Source organism: Chrysemys picta, chromosome 10 (assembly GCF_011386835.1).
Source record: "Chrysemys picta bellii isolate R12L10 chromosome 10, ASM1138683v2, whole genome shotgun sequence".
Taxonomy (NCBI): domain Eukaryota; kingdom Metazoa; phylum Chordata; order Testudines; family Emydidae; genus Chrysemys; species Chrysemys picta.
Window position 1 is genome coordinate 62595647 of NC_088800.1, and position 20250 is coordinate 62615896.

Below are 20250 nucleotides of genomic sequence, written 5' to 3' on the forward strand. Positions count from 1 at the left end.
AAGGCTTTGTTGTTCTTGGGCAAATACTAAAGGCATGATTTTACTTTGAAAATTAATTTGTGTTTTGAAAGTGTGGTGTAACAAGATAAATGAAACAGAACCTTTATGTGGAAAAGTTGTGTGTGGTTAAGGGAGCGTTTTTACTTTTTCTGTGCAGATTTTTTTTTTTTTTTTACTTTCAGAGGAGCCTGAAAAGTCAACCCAGCCACCAGCAGAAGGAAACTTTGAATCATACAGGTAGAGTGACATTGTAGATTTATTCACCTTTTTTAACATAACTGGTTCTGATTAGAGCTAAATGGAGTATTGCATGCTGAGATCCATTGTATGAGGGAAGGTGAAAGCCAGTTACGTTTAAAATAAAAGGGAGGGTGCTTTTTATTCACTTAAAGAATTTTCTAGTTAATCAAAGGTAATTCTTTTATCTCTCTGGAATGTTTACGTTTGGCTATACTCTAAAAGTCATGCTGTTTTTAAAAAAAATATATTGGTTACATGTTTGGACCAATGACTTTCATTTAGAGTTGCTCCCATTACGATTAAAAATGGCTGTGGCTGCAGTTTGTCTGAAGTCCTGTTGTGTTGCCCCTTATCACCAATAACAAATTCTGCAACCAAAAATAGGTAACAGCTCTGGGGTGCAAGAACCAGAAAGGGAACTTCCACTCTCATCAGCGTACTTAGGTGTCCAGTACTAACATATAAGAAAAGGACAAACCTACGCCAGAAAGTTAGGCAGGTATTACTCAGCATACCTAGAGTAAAAGTTTTGAGTAAGAATGTGCAGCTCTTACATAGCCATGTTTCTGGCCCTAACAGCACTTTTAAGTAGTACTAATACCATGTGACCTTATTGAGGACTTACTATGCACATTTCAGCCTAAAGCAATTGAATTTGTTCTATTGATAGCAACAAAACCAAAAGTTTATACAGAAACTGTGTACACAAGTGTTGCACCCAGAAATTTAGTTTTCACCTTCTCTAATATGACTCCATTATATATTTGGCAAGATGATATTTTTTTCCTAATAAAGCATGATTTAGAAAATGCTACTAAGCCTGTGTTGTAATTAACCTTTGAAGAACATCCACTTGTAGTGTGCCTAGATGGTGGCAGACATGAAAACTGTTTGTCTGGTGCATGAATTGTGTTTTGGACACACTTTAGATCTTAGAATGTTGGCCAGAATATGTAGTGTAACAATATAGCTCATTAGGGTTCAGTAGCAGAAGCAACAGGCTTCAGATCTCCCTGATAGTTTTTCAAGTGAGCAAGTGACTCTTACAGTGAATTTGAGCGTTCATGGAAGGAGCTGAATACATAGGCAAAGATGCTGCAGTGGAAACCAAACCCTCAACACCAAACAGATATAGCTCAGATTCCTGCTGATTTGTCTGAGTGTTCTTCAGTCTACCTTCTCTTTCACTGCCTGTCCTTTTCTATTGAGACAACAATCAAGCATGCCAATTTTGTTGGTCGTTTTCATGGTGCAGATAGCTGTCCACTAGAAATTGGCATGGGACCTCAGATTCCATTCACATAGCCTGCCAAACAAACTACAGGTGGTAGATGACAAAATCATTAAGCTGGACTATTTTGGATGGGAATTAGAAGGGAGGAGGTTTCATGCTCCCTCCCCCCCGTTTTTTTCCCCCAAACACCATAGACACAGTTCCCCTGCCTCGTTTTTTCTAACTTCATTTATCATTTTGGTAGCTCGAAAGAGAATTAAAGGCTTATGCTTCCATTTACAAACTAACGGGTGTAGAGTAAGCCAGTATCACCCATTCCTGTAGGTCCTGTAATTTTGTGAACATTATAAAGGAAAAGAGAATGTTCACTACAGCTGTCCTCTTTTGTGGGTGATAATTGAAACAATTGCATTTGGACACCTTTGGGGGAGGTGCTGCACTTTCCAGTAAGTGCTTGTGACAGGTTCGGTCACAGAGACCCCCTTGGGACTGTCACCTGATGTACTGCTTCTGAGCCCGTTTTCTCTGCCAGTTTGGGCCTCCAGAACCCTCCCTTGTTGAGCCAGACGCGCAAGCCTGCTGCAACACAGACCCAGGGTCTGAACCACGCCCTCAAACCTGTAGACTTAACTGAAAACAGCTTAAGAAGTGTTCCTGTCTCCAGCGCCCAGACACCCAGCTCCCAGTGGGATCCAAACCCCAAATAAATCCATTTTACTCTGTATAAATATATACAGGGTAAACTCATAAATTGTCCACCCTCTATAACACTGATAGAGAGAGACAGCTTTTGGTCCCCCAGTTATTAATCACTTACTCTGGGTTAATAAACAAAAGTGATTTTATTAAGTATAAAAAGTAGGATTTAAGTGGTCTCAAGTAATAACAGACAGAACAAAGTAAGTTACCAAGCAAAATAAAACAAAACACGCAAGTCTAAGCCTAATACATTAAGGATCTAGTTACAAATACTAGCTTCTCACCCTAGATGTTCTCTCAGGTACAATCCTTTTCATACCAACATTGTAGTTTATGGCCTGGGTCCAGCAATCACTCACACCCCTGTAGTTAGTCCTTTGTTCCATTTTTTTTCAGGCACCTCTTTGGGGTGGAGAGGCCATCTCTTGAGCCAGCTGAAGACCAAAATGGAGAGGCTACCAGGGCCTTTTATATTCTCTCTCTTGTGGGCGGAAACCCCTTTGTTCTTCTGTGCAAAATCACAGCAACAAGATGGAGTTTGTAGCCACCTGGGCAAGTCCATGAATTATTCAGTTTTTTGCAGGCCGACACCATTATTTACATGTTAGTTTGAACGTTCCCAGGAAAGCTCAGATGTGGATTGGCGTCTCCCAAAGTCCAGTGTTAGTTAAGTACTCCCCATTACTTGAATCGTTTCTTCACAGTATGTTGGCCAAACCTCCCTTTATGTGTTTCCTGTAGCAAACACTTCAAATACAAGCATAGAGCCAGCGCTCATAACTTTAGATATAAAAATGATACATGCATACAAATAGGATGAATATATTCAGTAGATCATAACCTTTGCAAAGATATGTCACATGGCATATCTGGAATAAAGCATATTCCGGTTGTTATATTTACACTTATAAGCATATTTCTGTAAACATGTAGAATACAATGTCACGGTGGTCATCCATCCAAGAACACATTTTAATCTCTGATCTACTAGTCCAATTTGTTACAAACATCCAGGCAAATTGTTGCCGTGTGTGGAAGAAGTCACTGAAGAAAATGTGACCCCGGTATTTATCTCTGCTAAAAGGAGGAGTATCAGTCACCTCCTGAGGTGGAAAGTTTGTTGAATCCTGGAAATACTAGCTTCTAACATCAGCTCTATTTATAACAAATCTACCTTAGTATCCTGCCAGTGCATATAGACATAGTTTGAATTTCCATCTTATGAGGCTTTTCTCCAAAATGAGGCGAAGATGGGGGGGATCAAGAGAGTTCAACAAAGGTGTGGGGGGAATGTTAACACTAGATGTCACTACAACTTCAGGAATGAAGGAAGTCATAGGTGTCAGCAAGAGTTTAACAATGTATTCTCACTTATTTTATGGGGCCCCAGGCTGGAGATTTTTCCTTGAGGCTTCCCTTGTGGCCAAGAAGGGTTAGAGTGTATATGGTCTGTGTGAGACAGGGAATGTGTAGCAGAAGGCCAAATAAATCAGGAAGTCACAAAGAAAACAAGCTTCTCCGCCCCCAAGGTGTCTCCTCAAGCCCTCTCACTCCTTCCAAGGTGCTTTGATAACAAGATTACCAACAGGTTTCAGAGTAGCAGCCGTGTTAGTCTGTATCCGCAAAAAGAACAGGAGTACTTGTGGCACCTTAGAGACTAACAAATTTATTAGAGCATAAGCTTTCATGGACTACAGCCCACTTCTTCGGAGCTTATGCTCTAATAAATTTGTTAGTCTCTAAGATTTAAATATGTATTCATATTGAGAGACCTTCCCCAATTCCCTGGTGAATACATATAATACTAATAAATTTGTTAGTCTCTAAGATTACCAACAGCTTCTACACCTTTCTAGGCTTTGGCGTTTCCTCAGACTGAGGAAGCCAGATGGCCTGTTGCCTCTTCCTGCTTAAGTGTTTGCCCCAATTAGCCCAGAGGCAAACACTCTAACTGGCAAGATGCGCTCTCTGCCTGGGTCCCTTTGCCAGTAACTAACCCCTTCCCTGCCTGTGGTATTAATAAGGTGTAACTTAATTCGACAAAGTTCATTCGGCATGTTACAGGAAATTGTCAGCCTGTCACATGCAGCACTTTCCAAAGTTAAGTGGTTGCAAACAGATTCAGGATTTTGTTTGGATCCAAGAGGTCTATAATGAAAAGCAGAAAAACACCCATGCACCCTTTCACGTTTCCCACTCCATTTAAGGTCCAGCTGAGCTCCAGTTACAGAGCTTGGCTAGCTGGTGCCAGCTAGTGGCCACTGAGCACTACTCAAAGACAACCACCTTGGTGTCTTGAATGCAAAGTGTCAAAGATTTCTGAAGGAAGCTGTTAACATTGTTGCCAGTTAAGCATTCCCCCAAGGGAGAGGATTACACAATGGCTTTCAAAGAACAAAATACATTTCTTAACCCTAACATCTTGAAGAACACCAGTTATGGAACAGGGATGTAATGCTTTTTTTCCCTGTAATCAAATGCAGGGTGTTTGTGTTGGTATCAGAATTCGGCACATTATTGCTTCATATTAATGAGCTTCTGCATATTTTAAAGTGTGTACAATGATGAATCTCTTGTGGAAAGCACATACCTTGCTTGCCATGTCTGAGAGAGCCCCAGACAAGTAAATATTTGATTATGTCCTTTGCTTCATACTATTGTTATTGACTATTACCCAGATAGCCTGCTTCTTGTAGAACTAAGGCTCTAGGGAACAGCTGAAGAATGAGACTGCCTCTCAGCTTCTCCTTAGCCGCAGAATAGCAAGCTGGCAAGAGAAGGATGCAATGGCAAGAGGAAGATGGACCCGGCAACCACACCCAAGCTGCCTCTGTGCAGTGGGAGTTGGGCTGTCCATGTTATTTAGAATGGCTTAGCCGGTCCATCGTAGTGGTGGTTTTTTATCGGTTTATTGCAAATGAGCCCAGAAATTGATCTATGGGCATGACTTTTAAATAGAAAGAAAACAATCAATACAAAGAGTACACCACATTGAGGTTCTGATTCTGTCATGGATCCCTGGGGGCAGGTTGTTGTAGGTACAGGGGCTTGCCCATATTGATCTGGCTGCAGGACTGGAGCCTTAGTATGTCCCACAAGGATGCATCTCTTTTATTACCTATAACCCTAATCCAGCAATCAACTCCGTGCAGGTGGGCAGCTTTTCCCATGCAGAGTCCAATCTCTTCAAAGGAGTTATGCCTGTTTATACCAGCCGAGGACTGGGCCCAGTGTTATTTCAGTGGAGGTAGGGGAGAAAAGGCAGTGGTTCTTTGGTGATGTTCAGTAATGCCTAGACTTTCTCATACTGAGGCCTTGGCTACACTTGAGAGTTATAGCACAATAAAGCCGCCCACAGCGCTGTAACTCATTCCCCGTCCACACTGGCAAGGCACGTACAGTGCTGTATCTCCGTGGCTACAGCGCTGCAGGTAGTCCACCTCCCCAAGAGGATTAACAGCTGGTGCAGAGTGGCTGAGACGCTTGTGCTCCAGTGTAAAGGGGGAGTAACCTTATTACACAGTGATTGACCTCCAGAAACTCCCCATAATCCTTTTAAGTGAAGCTTCCTCTCTTGTTCCTCTCCTTGTTTTGTTGTGAACTCCCGAGGCTCCGAGAGCTGCTTATCAAAAAAACAAACACAGCTACTGTTTGCTTTGAATGAGTAGAGGCAGGCAGGGGGGCTCCCTTTGGAACGCCCACAGCTAATGTTTGCTTGAAGAGAGAGGAGGCGAGAGGGGGGAGGAGGGGGTCCGTTTCTGCCAGCGGCTGCTTAGCTGGTCTGTGAGAAAAAAACAAACAGCTGCTGTTTGCTTTCAGTGAGTGAGAGAGGGGTGGAGGAGGCAGGGGGGTCGGAACTTGCAAGGCAGGGTGCTGACACAGTGTCGGCACTCCAAAAATCCACTGTCTCCCCCCACGCTCCCTGTCACACTCCACCCCACCCCACCCCTTTTGAAACGCACATTGCAGCCACTTGAACGCTGGGATAGCTGCCCATAATGCACTGCTCCCAGTGCCGCTGCAAATGTGGCCACGACAGTGCGCTGGCAGCTGTCAGTGTGGACAGACTGCAGCGCTTTCCCTACTCAGCTGTACGAATACAGGTTTAACTCGCAGCACTGTGCAGCTGCAAGTGTAACCATACCCTGAGATTGCACCCGAGTGCATGTTGCTCTTCAGGAGGTGTTCTGCTGGACAGTTCCCCATTGGCATCCATCACTGAAACAGCAGAATTGGTTCTAGCAACATTATGCCTCTCACACTTAACTTTGGTTGCCTTTCCAGAACCCAAAGGACTCCTATAGCATCACTGTGCCAATCTGCATGGAAGGTGAGACTTTACTGATATGATAATGGTCTACACAAAATTATTCTAGCAATCAATGAAACATACAATGGAAAATCCATACGTAGTGTGTTTTTCTTCCTCTGTATGAGCAAGCATATGTCCAAGTACCGAGCATTAAAGAGCCTAACTTGCTGTTTTGTTTTTGCCCTTTCTGACTGGTGTCAACTACAGTGCAATGAAATAAAATAAATGTCCAAGGTAACTGAGGCACTTAGGGCCAGATCTTGAGCTGGTGTCAATTGCCAGAGTTGTTCTTCAAGTGCTTGCTCATATCAATTCCAATTAGGTGTGTGCGCGCCATGTGCACAGTTTGTGGGAAGGTTTTTTCCCCTAGCAGCACCTGTTGGGTCAGCTCTGGAGCCCCCTGGAGTCGCATCTTCATGGCTCTGCATAGAGGGCCCTGCCGACCTGCTGCCTCTCCAGTTCCTTATTACTGTCAGTGGCGGTCGTCGGAACATTTCGTTTCTCGTTTTCAACGAGCGATCCTTTAGCATATTTTCTGTAAATAGTTAAAGATAGTTTTTTAAAAATTGTTTTAGTTAGACAAGTGGACTTTGGGTACCTGTGGAGTGTTTCCCTCCCCCCGCTTCCCTGTCCCTCTCCCAGGCCTGGGGCATACCTCGGACACAGGGCTTGGCTTCTCTAAAGTGCTTGGGAGAGTCCCATCAAGCAGACAGATGCAAGATCTGTAGGAGTTTTTACCTCCGCACGAAGAAGGAGAGGGATCACAGACTAAAGTTGCTGCTAATGGTCCGTCTGGCATGTCAGGCCTTTTGGCCTCTCCTGGAGGGCAAGTGCATATCGGTCCTGACAGACAATACAACAGCGATGTTTTATATCCACAGATGGGGGGAGCACGCTCCTCTCCTCTGTGTCAGGAAGCCCTCAACTTCTGGGAGTTCTGCATAGCACACTCCATACTTTTGGAAGCGTCCTATGTTCCAGGGTCGCAGAAGGTACTAGCAGACCACTTCAGCAGCTCTTTCCATAACCACGAGTGGTCTATCTGCCCGGATGTGATAAACAATATCTTCCAGCGGTGAGGAGTTCCCCAGATCGATCTGTTCATCATGAGGGCTAACAGGAACTGCCTACAATTCTTCTTTGAGTGCTGTCCCTGTGGGTGCTCCACTCCAGATGACGGTGTGTGTCTGTGCCGTTGACTGGAGATCTTCGGTAGCAGTGCCTGGTCGGGACGCACAGGCTCAGCTGCTGTTTCGCGGCATCATTAGGGTCTGCCTGAGCGTGCGCGTTCCGCCCCCCTCGCTCCTCTCCCTCCCCCCCCATTCCTTCTCAACCATGCTCGGCTGAAGACAGGACTTGGGACAGTGCTGAACCTCTTCCCTGGTCACTGAAGGAAATAAGTACAAAGACATAGAAAGAGATTAGAAATATCCCAGTTATTTCCCTTCCCTTAGAATACTTACCTATTTAAAACAAAACAAACTTTTTTCCTCTGGTTCGTCTCCCATTGAGACACCCTCCCAAGGCATTCCTAGTTCAATAATGCCAGGGTCCCCAGGATTTAAGAAATGTAACTGCTGCAGGGAACCTATGCTGCGGTCTAAGTCTGCAAATAAACTTCCAAAAATCCACCCTGACACCCACACAGCAGATCAAGTGCATCAGAGCTCACCTGGACTCATTTTGAACCAGAGCCTCGTTCCCACACAACAGATTCCTTGCTATTACACATCTCATATGCACGCTGTCCATTCGCCCCAGAATACAGGCAAGAACTTGCCTACAGGTTCTCGGCCACATGGCAGCCACCACCTTCGTGGTCAAGTATCCCAGGCTGCACATGAGATGTCTTCAGGGTTGGCTCAACTCCAACTCCAAACCCAGCAGACACAGTTTCTGCATAACACTAACTCCTCCAGCGAATGTATTGTCCTCCCTACCTTGGTGGACAAAACCAGAGAACCTATGCAGGGGCGTTCCCTTCCATCAACGCTCCCCAGTACTCGTGCTCACCACGAATGCTTCCCTGATCAGTTGGGGAACACGCAGCACAGGGCCGCTGGTCCCTGTTGGAGACATGTCTGCACATAAATCTCCTAGAGCTCAGAGCAGTCAGATACGCCTGCCTTCACTTTCTCTCCATTATAAGGAACAAATCCATTCGGATCCTGAAGGACAATATAGCATGTATGTTTTACATCAACAGGCAGGGGGGAGCACAATCCCACTCCCTATGCACAGAAGCCATCCGATTATAGAATTGGTGCATACAACATCACATAGAACTCACCGCTTCCTACCTGCCCGGGTGTCACAACATGCTTCTCTGCATGGTGCTCCCATAGACACTTGATGCCCCATGCCATAACCCTCCCTGACATCCTGGACTACCTTTTGAAACTAAAACAGGATGGGCTCTCACTCAGCTCCTCAGAGTACTCCTTGGGGCTCTCACCACCTTCCATGATTTACTGGACGGATATTCACTTTTTGCCTACCCCACAATAAAGCGCTTCCTCACGGGCCTACAAAATCTCTACCCTGAGATTCATCCACCAGCGGCCGCCTGGAATCTCAACCTAGTCCTCCGAGATCTTATCAAACCCCCCTTCGAGCCCTTAGCTACCTCATCCCTGCTCCACCTGTCTATGAAAGTAGCTTTCTTGGTTGCCATAACGTCAGTGAGATGAGTAGGGGAAATAAGCACCCTGATGGCCTACCCTCCCTACACGACCTTCTCTAAAGACTAGGTTCCTTACAATCCCACCCTAATTTCTCCCCAAGGTGGTATCTACCTTCCATCTTAACCAGCCAATATACTTTCCTGCATTCTATTCCAAACCTCATAAGACTCCACAGGAAACGAAATTACATACCCTCAACATCAGATGGGCAATCGCATTTTATCTAGACAGGACTAAGCCATTTCGTAAATCCTCTAGGCTATTTGTCTCCACTATCAAGAGAACGAAGGGTCCGGCTATCTCTAAGCAACGACTCTCCAAGTGGCTCTCTGACTGCATCAGATCCTGTTACCAGATTCAGAATGCTCAACCACCCGAGGGCATCAGAACTCATTCTACTCAAGCGATTTCAACATCCGTTGCCTTCCTCCATAGTGTACTTATTACTGACATCTGCAAGACGGCCACGTGGACATCTGACCACACATTCGCCAAACACTATGCTATCACACAGGATACCACAGCAGACACCATAGTAGGCCACACAGTACTCGCTACAGTGGTCACTGCCGCAACTCCAAACTCCAACTCCAACACCAACCATAATGGGTACTGATTCACCGGGAGTGGAGCACCCACAGGGACAGCACTCGAAGAAGAAGAGAAGGTTACTCACCTTGCAGTAACTGAGGTTTTCCGAGATGTGTGTCCCTGTGGGTGCTCCACTACCCATCCTCCTCCCCTCTACTTTGGAGTACTACTCTGACATCTCTATGGTAGAGAAGAAACTGAGGAGTGTGTGGGACGCGGGTGCTCAGGCAGACCCTAACGATGGTGCGCGAGACAGCAGCTGAGTGCGTGCGTCCCGACCAGGCACTGCTACCGAAGATCTCTGATGAACGGTGCCGGGACATACTGTCACCTGCAGTGGAGCACCCACAGGGACACACATCTGGAAGAACCTCAGTTACTGCAAGGTGAGTAACCTTCTGTTTTGCTCCTTCCTAAACCACAGCCCAGATTAGTTGGCGGACGCATTTCTCCTTCCATGGAAGGACTGCCCGTTCTATGTGTTCCCTCCCATACCACCGATTCATAAGGTCCTCCTCAAAATCCGGAGCAACGGAACCTCGGTGATCCTGGTGGTACCGGCCTGGCCATGTCAGCATTGGTACACCACCCTACTGCAGCTATCGGTGGACACTCCAATCACACTACTGCTAGTTCCGGACCTCATCTTGCAACATCACGGAAGGCTTCAACACCCCAATCTTGAGTCTCTCCACCTCACGGCTTGGAAGCTGCGTGGTTGAACCCGCTAGAGCTTACATGCTCAGACCCCGTTAGGGAGGTTCTACTGGGTAGCAGAAAGCCTTCAACCAGAGTGACTTACCTAGCCAAGTGGAAGAGATTAACGATTTGGTGCTTGCCGAGTCATATCCCTCGAACACAATTGTTGATCCCCTTTATCTTGGACTACCTCCTAAAGTTGAAACAGCAGGGCTTGTCTCACTCCTCAATAAAGGTTCACCTGGCTGTCATCTCAGCTTTTCACCCAGGAGAGCATGGAGACACCATCTTCGCTAACAAAATGGTGTGGCACTTCCTCAAGCAGTTAGACAGATTATATCCTCATATTCGCCAACCCACCCCTGCTTGGGACCTTAACTTGGTACTCTCAAGGCTGATGGGGCTCCTGTTCGAGCCCCAAACTACGTGCTCACTCCTCTACCTTTCCTACAAGATGGCCTTTTTGATTGCAATAACATCAGCCAGAAGGGTGTCCATGCTCAAGGCTCTCACATCTGACCCTCCATATACCATTTTCTACAAAGATAAGGTGCAACTGCGACCCCACCCGGCGTTCCTCCTGAAGGTGTTTTAGTTTCCACACCAATCAAGACCTATTCCTTCTGGTCTTTTTCCTGAAACCCATGCCAATAGCCATGGGCAGAGGCTCCATTTCCTTGATGTGTGGCGTGCATTGAGTTTTTATATTGAACGAACTAAGCCATTCCATAAGTCGAACCAGCTGTTTTTTGCTGTGGTGGACAGGATGAAAGGCCTCCCAGTGTCCACGCAAAGGATATCATTGTGGACAGGGCTGGCTCTAGGTTTTTTGCTGCCCCAAGCAAAAAAATTTTTGGCTGCCCCCCACCCCAGCCCTGGGCTCTCCCCCTCCCAACTGCACCCTCCTGCTGCCCCAGCCCTCGGTCACTGGTAACTCGCTCCCAGGGCGGGTCGTTCAGCAGGAATTTTGGGTGTGCACAGAACACAGACAGGATTGGTTCCCATATGGTTACAGAACTGCAGTAAAGTGGAACAATTTTCAGCTTGTGTGACTGGAGGATATCTGGATACACATTATAAGACTGTCCTACATAAATGGGGAAAAGTTGAGGTGCCTTTATTATTCTTTTGTTCCGTTCTTTGTTTCTATGGGGAATGCACTATCACGGTCTTTCTTTTAAACAAATAAAACTAAAACTTACAACAACAACAAAAAGCAATGGCTGTTGAAAATAGCAATTCCAGTCCTAATAACCACTGGGAAGCATTTCTTGCTCAATTTTATCCTACTTTTTCTACAGCAAGTTACAGTGGATCAGTACATTTGATTTGGGAGAAATGAAGTAACAGCTGCCCAAATTGAGCTTGAGCACTCCTGAATTTTGAGGGTGTTCAAATCTGGAAGGCAGGTGCTAGATTCCCTTTCTGAATATTAGCTATATCTGGAGAGGAAAAGTCAATTTCTGCTTCCATGGCTCAGAAGTGGAAATCCTTCTAAGTGCCTGGTGCTGTATTTAAAGCTGCCCAGGTCCAGGGCCTCCCCTCCCTTACTTTTCATTTTAAATTCTAGTGGGATCTACATACCTCCCTTGCTAGGCTTCAGATAGAGAGGTGCACCGTCCATTTAGTCCCCCCAATTCCTTCTTTGGGGAAGAGCCCAGAGCTGGGGTGGCAGAAGGTGCGGGTGGGGGGGGGAAGAGCTCGGGGAGCAGGGGAGTGCAGGTGGGGGCCAGAGCTGGAGCTGCAGGGGGTGTGGGGCGGGGGAGAGCCCAGGGCTAGGGTGGCAGGAGGTGCGGATGGGGGCCAGAGCTGGGGCGGCCGGGATGCGGGGGAAAGAGCCCAGGGCTAGGGCAGCAGGAGTTGCAAGTGGGGGGAGAGCCCAGGGCTGGGGCAGCAGGAGTTGCAAGTGGGGGGAGAGCCCAGGGCTGGGGCAGCAGGGGACTGCAGGTGGGGGCCAGAGCTGGGGCGGCAGGGGGTGTGTGTGGGGGGGAAGAGCTCAGGGCTGGGGCAGTAGGGGGTGTGGGCGGGGGGTGGTGGCAAAAAACCTAGAGCTGGCTCTGTTCCTACCATTCACAGCAAACTGCAGATTTCAGTTCCATAGGCCTTTCCCACACCCCTTCCTGTTGCTAGTGGCCAAGGGAATGCTGGGAAATGTAGTTCTTTCCCTGCTCCAGGGCAGGGTCTATAGGCAGGGAGCTAACCAAGGAACTACAGCTCCCAGGGGCCCCTGTTGGTTCTTAGCTCCCATGCTGGATTCTTGCGCCCCTTGCAAATCTGCCGCCCCAAGCAACTGCTTGCTTTGCTGGTGCCTAGAGCCGGCCCTGATTGTGGATCACATCCTGTATCCGGGTTTATTACGACCTCACTAAGGTCCCTCCCCTTGCTCTGACTGCACACTCCACCAGAGCTCAGGCGTCTTTGGTGGCCTTCCTGGCCCAGGTACTGATCCAGGAGATATGCAGAGCGGCTACGTGGTCTTCGGTCCACACCTTCATTTCACATTACACCATCACCCAGCACGCCAGGGATGATGCAGTGTTCGGCAGGGCTGTGCTTCAATCAGTGATTCCATAAACTCCGACCCCATCTCCTAAGGCTTGGGAGTCACCTAATTGGAATCGATATGAGCAAGCAGTCGAAGAAGAAAAAACAGTTACTTACCTTCTCGTAACTGTTGTTCTTTGAGATGTGTTGCTCATAACCATTCCAAACCCACCCGCCTTCCCCTCTGTTGGAGTATCTGGAAAGAAGGAACCAGAGAGGTGGTGGGTCGGCAGGGCCCTATATGTGGTGCCCGGAAGGCGCGACTCCAGGGGGCTCCAGAGCTGACCTGACGGGTGCTGCTAGGGGAAAAACCTTCCGGTGAACTGTGCACGCGGCGCACACACACCTAACTGGAATGGATATGAGCAACATATCTCAAAGAACAACTGTTACGGGAAGGTGAGTAACCACTTTTTTCAAGGAAGTCAATTGGACTCCAACAGGGTAAACAAAAGGAGTTTCTCTGCTAGCCTAGATAAAGTAACAGAGGAAATGGAGACTATGTGAGCAAGTTGTTGTATTTCTCTGTAGCACAAGAGTATACAAATGCCCAGGTTAGTGCCTCACTCAGTCATGTCTACTCCCATATGCAGGTGTGGAGGGGGAGGTGACACGGGAGGACAGGAATTGAAAAGATAATTCAGGTCATGGGCCAGATCCTCGGCTGCTTTAATCAGTCAACTAATTACAATAGCACTACTCCAAATTACACTAGCAGAGGAGCTGACCCAGTGTTACTTTTTTAAAAGATGCCCTATCGTCGTCATCCTCAATCCCCCAGGTAGGCTTTCTTCTGGCATTTTTGTCAAAGACCGGTTATATTCTCCTCCTATGTTTTGGATTCTTTGCAGATCAAGAGCATGCAGTAAAATGATAATGACTTCCGGGGTCAAATCCAACAATGTGTCAGATTCTCAGCTGGTGTAAATCAATATAAATTGAGGTAAATCATCAGCTCCTTTGACATCAAGGATTTCACAAGATGAGAATCTGCCCCATTTTCTTCAAAATTGAGTGTGAGAGAGATTTCTTCCAGCAGGTGGCATATGAGTCTCTATTAACAGCAACATCAGCAGCCAAGTGCAGCAATAAAATTATCTACATGTATTTGTATTTCTACAAACTGCTTGCTTCAGTCAGTTCTACTGGCATCTGAAAGGTGAGATGTGAGATAACCTCTGCTGCTTCAGTAAGGTGAGTTCCTACTGCATACTCCTACTTCCTTTCTGTCATCTGTGTGGGATTTTGTTTGTGTGACGAAGGTGTAATATGTACTGTACAGTAATTCTTTCAGTTCAGTGATTTGTTTCTCTTCTGTTGGTCTTCTAGTTAATAATAATTCTAGGGCAAGCAGTGTCTTATGTATATACAGTCTGCAGCCCCTAATCCTGATTGGGTGCTACTATAATACACATAATACATTATTAATAATATCCTAGAATCAAATGCAGATAGACTGGTGGAAGGGACCACAAACTATTTGTGTACTGCATTTGTACTCTGCCCTCCTCGTATTTAATAATGTTGCAGTGCTATATAACATCTTAACAGTTCCTGATCTGGACCTGCAAAGGTTTGGCTTTATGACCCTGAATTACGTTGCTATCTTCTCAGGCTTATTTCATCCTTTATATAATGTATGCTGGCCTTGGCTCACTCAGTGAATCTTTAGTTATTGTTGTCTGAGACTCCTCTTTATGAACTTTTTCCCCTCTTCTCCTCCATTTTGCTTGTGTAGCATCGCTATTGATTTCCAGCAGGCACTCATGGAGACACCATGGGTCAAGGTCATTCTTGGTGTAAAGTGAAGTCAGTTTGACCCTGTGTGTTTTTACACTGCTCTATTTTTTAAATGTGGTCCTATAAAAGGGTACCACGACTGTATGCATGAGATATTTTCCAGATATTGTGACACTGAATTCAGTAGGAGTTTTGCAACTGACTTCAGTGTGCAAAGGATGCATGTTGTGTACTAAGTAATTCTTTTCTTTGAATTAATATTTTATTTCTGCTTTTTTGTGACAAAACCTTATAAAAGAGAATCATATTTGGCCCAAAACAACACCCCCTGTTGGAACTTATCTGAATTTTCTTATGTCTCCCAGAGCTCTTGTGACAATTTGTTTATTAGAAGAAGAGGAAGGAGAGAGGCAGGGATTGTTCTTATTCAATTCAGGATTTCCTTGGAGGTTTCAAAAAACCAGCTAGTTCACCCTTCACTTCTCAGGAAGTGTAGTTTTTCTGGACAATACCCCAGTGTCTCTGGATAGTTAGCACAAGTAACAATGGGCCAGTTTGTGGCCCATAGAATGTAATTTAACCCCTCCCTTGAAGATATGAAAGAGTATAGGAGTTTTGCAAGAAAACCAACAGTTACCAGTAGAACACAAATAAGGGGCTATTAGAAAACCTACTTAGTGTTCACAACTTATCCTGTCCAATTAATTCCCTATTAAAGTCAATGGTAAGACTTCCATTGATTTCAGTGGGAGCTGAATTGGACCTAAGTCTCTGATCCTGCAAAGACTTAAGCACAAAGTCAATGTACCCAATGATCATAAAGTTATGCTTATAGAATCATAGAAATGTAGAACTGGAAGGGATGTCAGTAGGTCATCTAGTCCAGTCCCCTGGACTGAGGCAGGATTAAGTATTATCTAGACCATTCCTGACAGGTGTTTTTCTAACCTGTTCTTAAAACCCTCCAATGACAGACATTCCACCACCTCTCTAGGTAATTTTTTGCAGTGCTTAACTACACTTATGGTTAGGAAGTTTTTCCTAATGTCTAACCTAAATTGCTCTTGCTGTAATTTAAGCCCATTACTTCTTGTCCTGATCTCAGTGGTTCAGTACAATTTATCACCTTTCTCTTTATAACAACCTTTTATGTATTTTAAGACTATTATCATGTCCTCCTTCAGTCTTCTCATCTCCATACTAAACAAACCCATTTTTTTAGGGTCATTTTTTTCTAGACCTTTAATCATTTTTGTTGCTCTCCTCAGGACTTTCTTCAATTTGTCCACCTCTTTCCTGAAGTGTGGAGCCCAGAAATGGACACAATACTCCAGTTGAGGACTTATCAGTGCTGAGTAAAAGAATTACTTCTTGTTTCTTGCTTACAACACTCCTGCTAATATATCTCGGAATTGTGTTCACTTTTTTGCAACAGTTTTATGTTCTCAACTCATCTTTAGTTTGTGATGCATGATAACCCAAATCCTTTTCTGCCATACTCCTTCCTAGTCAGTCATTTCCCATTTTGCATTTGTGCAATTGGTTATTCTTTCCTAAGTGTATTACTTTTGGATTTATCCTTATTGAATGTCATCCTATTTATTTCAGACCATTTCTCCAGTTTGTCAAGATCATTCTGAATTCTAATTCTGTCCTCCAAAGTGCTTGCTACCCCTCCCAGCTTGGTATCATCCACAAACTTTAAAAGTGTATTCTTTATGCTGTTACGTAAATCATTCATGAAGATATTGAATAGAAGCGAACCTAGGACAGATCCTTGTGGGTCCCCACTCGATATGCCCTTTCCGTTCAACTGTGAACCATTGATAGCTACTCTTAGAGTACTATTTTCTAGCCAGTTATGCACCCACCTTATAGCAGGTTTGTCTAGGCAGTATTTGTCTAGTTTGTTTGAGAGAAGGTCATGTAAGACAGTATCAAAAGTCTCACTAAAGTTGAGATATATCACATCTACTGCTTCTCCCGATCCACAAGGCTTGTTACCCTATCAAAGAAGAATAAGATTGGTCTGATGTGATTAGTTCTTGACAAATCTATGTTGACTCTCACTTATTACCTTATTTTTTTCTAGGTGCTTAGAAATGGATTGTTTGATTATTTGCCCCATTATCTTTCCAGGTACTGCAGTGAAGTTGGGTGGTCTATAATTTGTCCTTATTCCCCTTTTCGTAGATAGGTACTATATTTGTCCTTTTCCAGTCCTCTGGGATCTCTTCCGTCCTCCATGAGTTCGCAAAGATAATTGCTTATGGCTCAGAGATCTCTTCAGCCAGTTCCTTAAGTGTTCTAGGATGTATTTTATCAGGCTCTGCCACATTTGCAGACATCTAACTTGTTGATATAAATTATGTTTCTTGGGATGTGAAAAAAAAACACTCCCTTGAGTGACATAAGTTACACTGACAGAAGCACCAGTGTTGACAGTCCTATGTCAGTAGGAGACACTCTCCCATCGATGTAGCTACCGCTGCTCATTGGGGGTGGTTTAATTATGTCGATGGGCAAGCCCTTTCCTGTCAGCATAGAGCGGCTACACAGGAGTTCTTACAGCAGCGCAGCTGCATTAGTACAGTTGTGCCGCTGTAAACTCTCTAGTGTAGACACAGCCTAAGTAATTTTTGACTTGTTCTTTTCCTATTTTAGCTTCCGATCCTATCTCATTTACACTGGTGTTCTCTATATTTGTCATCTGATCACTTATAACTGTGGAGGAAAATGGCCTAAGGCCTAAACTTTGGCTAAACTTTGGTTAAGTAAACAGTATGTATGGTCAGGTAAACTGTATGTGTGGCCTAAAGAAAAAAAAGGGGGGGGGGTTAAAAAAAAAGGGGTAAACAAAAACTACAAAAGCAAAACTAACTGTTTGTAACAGTCTATAATTAATCGCTGCCAGGTGGCAGAGCAAACCGCAAAGGCACAACAACGAAAAACAGAAAAAAGCTTGCTTTGCTTCATCCCTTACATAAATGTAAAATTTTAAAAAAGTATATGTAACTTTGTGGTTTTATCCTACATAAGCTCTCGTATTTTATCAATCGGGGGGATTCAGCTGCCTTGGCTGACTCCCCCATGCATGCATGTTTAATTACTCAATAAAGGAGCCTCAGGCTGTCTGATCAAAATCAATCATGTGGTCAATTTTCCACAACAATTTGGGGGCTGGTCCGGGATCCACAGAAGACTCTCCCAGACCGGAGGACTGCGGGCAATCTCCCACCAGACCCAGGGCCCATCTAAAATGTAAAAGACCTTTGGAAATCTCTATCATGGGTTTCTGGTGGAGAATTTGCCTGTAGGCTCAGGGTTGGGTAAGTTGCACGCTGAATCTGAACCTTTTACTGCCAGACACGCCTGACGCCCTTCTGTCTCTGGTTCTGGTTCCCTGGGAAGAGCCACTGGGTGTGGCTAGGTAGGTCGTGAATAAACCTCTGTTTCTGTGTCCCAGTGTGAAAGTGAAGGTCAATAGACCAGTGTGAGTAAGGGTCACAGGAAAATGCTCCGAGTCCTCTGCCATCTCGGTGCTCATAACCAGAGGTGTCTCGAATGCAAGCCCTGTGACCGGTATAACCCTGCCCTCTACCGTCTGTATACGGTCTGGTTTCCTCACCCTCTTTCCCTCTGGTTCCCCTCCTCTGCCGGTAAAAGGCGGTCTAAAGAGACACTGACTGGTCCAAACGCCCCACCAAAAGCAACAGAATAAACAGCGCTGTTCTCTGTAAAACTAGCCAACGCTCTTTGCTAAACGGGGGTGTAGGCAGTCATGGACGCACCTAAACAAGCCTTTCCTGTGTAAAAAACCTGTGTAAAAGTGTCAGGTCCTGGGGCGATGGGCTCAATGGAAGCGCCACCCCGTCAGAAAAGTCAGGATACTGGGGGCCGGAAGATCTAAAATAATCCTCAACTCACCGGGAAAGCTGTAAAAAAGGAGGGCGGTGTGGAATCACCGTCTCGCCAGAGGGCGGTGTGGAATCACCATCTCTGGTCTGTTTTGTGTTTGTCTGTCTCTGTCTGTTTGTGTAAACTATCTACCGTATTTTCCGGCGTATAAGACGACTGGGCGTATAAGACGACCCCCAACTTTTCCAGTTAAAATATAGAGTTTGGGATATACTCGCCGTATAAGACTACCCCTCTTCCAACGCACACCAAAAAAAAATTAAAAAAACATCAGATTTGATTTCAATATGGTAATTTTAATTCAAATGCTTATGACATGCAGGTACTTAGCAGAAAAATGTTGGACATTTGTATACTGTACTGTATGTACTGGTGCTATACTGTATGAACAGGTACAGATACTGGTGCTGTACTGTATGTGGTACCCAGTATACAACAACCAGCCAATCACGGCAAGCGATGTACCTTACCGGCGATTGGCTGGTTGTTGTATACAAAGCCTGCTTGGATTGGTCAGCTCTCCCTGCCTGCCCAGCCCTCCCTGTCTCCAAGACTATCAGAGCGGTAGCGCAAACACGCCTCTTTCACCCGTCTGGCCCGCCCTTGTATCCTATTACCTCCTTCTCTGCCTCTCAGATCTCGCACATGCACGCCTGCGCCACTTCACTGCAGTCCTCAGGAGCGAGATCTGAGAGGCAGAGAAGGAGGTACGGTAATAGGATACAAGGGCGGGCCAGACGGGTGAAAGAGGCGTGTTTTTCTGGGCACAGCGCCGCTCTCTCTCTTTTTTCCATACCCCGGGCGTCCCGGACGCCTGCAGCTTGCTCCGCCCTTCACTTACACCTTCCCGGTGAGGCACCCCCTCACCTAGTCATCGGGCGGGGATGTGGCCGCAGCCATTTTTGAGCTCCCCCCACCATATGCGGCGACCGCAGATTCTCCAGTCCGGCTCGGAAGTTTCAGCACCCGCCCTATAAGACGACACCCGGCGTATAAGACGACCCCCGACTTTTGAGAAGATTTTCCTGGGTTAAAAAGTAGTCTTATACGCCAGAAAATACAGTATATAATATGGGGGCCGGTGAGTCAAAAGGAATCACCGTCCCGCCAAAAGGTACACCAGCAGTGTACATGTACCTAAATTGTAGTCCTTCTACTTGCAAGTTTCTAAAAAAATAAAATTGGTATACCAAAAATAATCCAAAATTACAATTTTCTTTAAAAGGAAGCTTCGACCTTAACAAAATTGTGCACCTCAAAGGCGCACTTCTTGCCAACAAAGTCGGACAAGGTCAGTTTAATGCATACTTTTATTGGTGTAAAAAAACAGTAAAACGGCACCATAACTCTCAAGTAAGGAGTCCCAAGGACTCCCCCAAAAAGCTTAAAACCCAACTAAAAGAAAACAAAAAAAAATTAACTCTTTCCCGTAACCCTGCTGGCCAGCAAATATCCCTCTACCCATCTAGACCCCTTCAAAAGGCAAAGCCCCTTTAAAGTATTCCCTCCGCACCTCCTAACAATCTTATAAACCTGTTTCTAAAACGCAGGCAGTTTGCTGCTCCAGCACAGCCTATGCAAGCAGCTGC

At 45.5% G+C, this 20250-nt stretch overlaps 1 protein-coding gene across 3 annotated transcripts in view; it reads left to right on the forward strand.

Annotated features, from left to right (window-relative positions):
• The first annotated feature begins 214 nt into the window (after nt 1–214).
• ABAT (4-aminobutyrate aminotransferase) overlaps nt 215–20250 on the forward strand; it is a 175484-nt gene continuing 155448 nt past the window's right edge. Inside the window, exons 1-2 of one of the 3 annotated variants that reach the window (XM_065559925.1) lie at nt 14048–14197; nt 16012–16098. The gene's annotated coding sequence lies outside the window, so the exon portion shown is untranslated. Of the gene's footprint in view, nt 238–14047; nt 14198–16011; nt 16099–20250 lie in introns of those variants that run through there. The other 2 variants (XM_065559926.1, XM_005295249.5) reach the window with 2 other exon arrangements.